This window comes from Chenopodium album, chromosome 7 (assembly GCF_948465745.1).
Source record: "Chenopodium album chromosome 7, dcCheAlbu1.1, whole genome shotgun sequence".
NCBI classification, from domain to species: domain Eukaryota; kingdom Viridiplantae; phylum Streptophyta; class Magnoliopsida; order Caryophyllales; family Amaranthaceae; genus Chenopodium; species Chenopodium album.
The window spans coordinates 18,323,893-18,327,923 of record NC_137840.1 but is presented as its reverse complement, the minus strand read 5'-3'; positions in this window follow the sequence as shown (position 1 = coordinate 18,327,923).

The window sequence follows — 4,031 nt, the reverse complement described above, 5'->3', positions numbered from 1 at the left end:
GTTAAATGGTAAATTTCAAGACATGTCTTCGGATGAAGCTTAGGATTTCTATTCATGGTTAGCTAGGGATAATTATGATTGGGAGAGGGCCAATCATGAGACTTATGTTCAGGATTCTCATGCTTTTAATGTTGATGCTAATTGTCATGATTTGTCTAATATGAATTCCCATGATGTGCTTGATGCTCCCCATAGTGACCATGTAATACATGATTTCAACTCCCCTCCCTCTATAGCTCAATGTAATGAGGTACATTCTAATGATGATGAAGTGCATGCTCTTTCTCATATTGCATCCGATTTTTGCATGAATTCTAAAGGTGTGCCCCATAGTCCCCTAGATGATTCCAATGAGCAAGCTTTTGACTTGTCTATCCATGATGATTTGGACTCATTTGAGATTATGGCTCAAATATTTCTTGAGTTTCAAATGGTAGCCCATAACCTTATGAGTGAGTTCATTGATAAGGCTTCATTAGAAAGAGATGAGTGTGGGAGAAATTTGCCCCCATTCACTCTTTATTTTGAGATGGTAGGCCTTGAGAAATTTAAGGGAGATGTTGTTCAAGGATGTGAAGAGGAGGTTGAGATTGAATCATTTGGAGTTTTTGAGCTTGGGGGAGATGTAGAACATGAGGGTTCTTCATTTGAGGATTCCATGATTGATTTTCATTCCCTCATTAGTGATGTGAGATCTTGTGATGAGGGATTAGCTACCCCTTTTTGCCTTTCTCATACACCTTTTTCCCAAAGGTTTAACCATATCTCCTACTATCCTTTGTTCCTCCCTTCTTTTCTCAAAGAACCTCTTAGGGATCCTCTTCCTATTCAGGCTTCCGAAGCCCCTAACTCTTTCATTGTTGATGAGGAAAAGAGTTATAATGCCAACCAAAAAGATTTTTGTGAGGATTTTTCTTTTTCTTCTTCTACTTTTTCTTCTCATTTTCTTGATTTTTCTTTTGATTCTTTTACTTTTTCTTTTCTCTCTTCTCTCAAGCATAAAGTCTCCTTTTATTTTATGTTTGCTTGTCATATGAGCATCGCGTATGCTCTGTTTCTTGATATGTTTGCCGGTGCATATGACAAGCTATTGCGTTCTTTGTCGGGTTATTTACTAGATTGGTCATGCTTGGACGCTAAGCAAGCCTTTGCGGGAAGTAACCCGTGTTTTATTGCTTTCTTTTTCTTTCTTTTGTGTTTCTCGTTTTTGTTACTCTCTTGTCTATGTGTATAGGTACTCGATGCATATACTCATGTGCAAGGATTTTGGATTGAGCTCCTTGAGAAGAAGCACACCAATGATTGCTTGCATTTGGAAAAGCAACAAAGACGGGGAATTAGATGAAATTGTGGACAATGTGCTCAATTGCGGGTTTCAACACCCACCTCACATTTGGTTTACTCTTTCCTTCTTCCCTCATCTTAGATTTGCTTTCTTATTTGCATTTGGATTGAATTAATATGATTTGTTGTGTGAATGTATTTTCTTTCTTCCCCTCCCACCCACCCTTTGTGCCTTTATTTTGAGCATTGAGGACAATGCTCCATTCTAGCTTGGGGGAATTAGAAGCTATTCGCAAGCTTGGGGGGGTTATCTATATCTCATGGTGGTTTCTTAATCCATAGTCTCATGATTGCTTGATTTATTTCTCTCATACTTGCCAAAGTCTATTATTGAGATTGGTTTTCTATGTTTGGATGGCCATGAGCGCCTTATTGAGTTGACTTTTGGTATATGTAGTTTTGATTGATCATGCTTTCATATTGCACTACTTTATATGCATACTTGAGTATTGTTTGTTTTGTGAATATTTGTGTGTATAGTGTCTTTCCATGGCATTCAAGGCAAGATTCAAAATGTTTTGTTTCAAACTAGAATACCCTCTTTGCTAATTGTTAGAGGTTTCCGTGCACTTGAATGTCGAGGTTGGTTCACACATATAACATTGCCAAGGTAGTAGAACTTAAGGGCTATGAGACCTTAGCTCTCTTGGTTTGTGGTAAGATGGTTGTCGCTCTCTAGCTAGTTGAAGCTTTAAAGGTGATTTTTGCTACTCCACTACCATCATTTTTGTGAGGATGTGTCTATTTTGTTCTAGCCTTCTACATTTCTTGCATGTGTGGCGTTTGGATCCTTGGCATTGCTAGCTTATATCGAGAATTTGGCTTAATCTACCCAAGATCGAGACCGAACCAACCTAGGGGAAGACAAAGGCAATTAGGATTTTTGTTTTGTTTTATTATTTTCTTTTCTTTTATTTTTCTTTTGCATTTGCTCATTTAGTAACCCAATTTGAGCCATTTTCCCTTCTTTGGCATAACCACATTACAAACCAATGGACCTTTGCTTTATTTTCACCTTTATTAGTTTTTGTGAAGCATTCTTGGGACTTGATTTGTATTTTTGGTTAATGAATGTGAGAAAAAGAATGAAAAAGAAGTGAAAAACTCAAATTTTGGTACTTGTGATTATATTTGTTATGTTGAATGGTTTGAGTAAATGAGAAGAAAATAAAGGAAATGAAAGAAAAAGCCGCTCAAAGTTAAAAGAGGCGAGAGCAAAGAATAAAAAGAAATGAAAAAAAAAGAGAAGAAAATATTGAGAAAATACAAAAATATTTGTTGTTTGGTTGAAAAAGAATAAGCTTGAGGGAGGAGTTGCTAGAATTTTTGATTTGAAAGTTGGTAGTTTATTGAAATTGAATTGAGGAATGATCAACCTTGCTTCACTTTTAAGTTTACCACCAATTTCAAAATTTATTTCCACACCCTTTACCCTAGCCTAAACGTTTCAACCCTTTTAAGACATTTTGACCTTAGTGAGGTTTAGTTACTACCGATGGAGGGTAATCAAGCCAAGCCTATTGAGCGAGCTATCAATGCCAAGATGTCGGGTAGCCTAAATGTTTTTGATTGATTATTTCTTCCGATTCCTTCGAGGAATCTTGAGATATCACCTTAAAAGTGGATGCAAAACTAGTGAGGATGCGGGAGTTTGGTCGGAGATAAGGAGGAGTGTAAGTCCCCCTAAGTTCTCTACCCTTTGCATGCTTTATGTGTGCATCAACCTTAGATATTCTTTTGCTTGGCTACCTTTAATGTCTAGAAAGGATTGTATTCTTGTGCATTTAGCCCATTGTTTGTGTTTGGTTTGAAATATCAAAACTCGAGTTTTCTTGATTTCACCTCTACCTTGAATGTTATGTGTTGCCAAGAGTTGTGGGTTAAACCTCTTAGAAAACCCTCACGAGAGCGTACTCGTCCTCTTTGGCGACATAGGAGTTTAAAGGGCTTGATGCATACGCTAAATGCATCCGTGATTCCTACGACAGTGAGTTAGTGTACATTCTTTCTCTTTGTTTCTATTTTGTTTCCTTTGCTTTCAATAATTCCATCTTGTTCTCTTTTGCCTTAGCTTTGCTCGAGGACGAGCAAAGGTTTAGCTTGGGGGAATTTGATGATTGACATTTATGTCACTCTTAGGAAGTATTTTTAGAGTCATTTACCCGTTTATTTTATCCTGTATTCCCTTTCTTTCTCTTGTTTTCTCTTAATAACATTTCTTGTTTATTTTGGTAATTTTTTCGTGTTTTAGTTCTTTTCGTAGTTTTTAGTTTATTTTCGTATTTTATTTGCTTTTGATTTGTTATTTTTCGTTCTTTATTTTTCCTTGAAGGTTTTCTAGTTTACTTTTATTTATTTTAATTAGTTTTAAGTCTATTTTATTTCACTTTCTTTACTTGTATAGTTTTATTTAATTTTTATTAGTTTAGTGTTATTTATCTTATTTTATTTTACTTTATTTTACCTTTATTTTATTTTATTTTATTTTATCTCTTAGTAATACCCTCGTGTTTTTGGTGTTCAGGTTGATGCTCGATTTTCAATTCCAAATCAGGTTCAAGGTCCGAGAAACCATCGAGATTTTCAAGAGGAGGAAGCTAAACTCAAGGGAAGCTAGAGGAAGCATGATTCAGAAGAGGTTCGGCCGAACCTCCTGATGGTGTGGCCGAACCAAGGTGTGGCCGAAC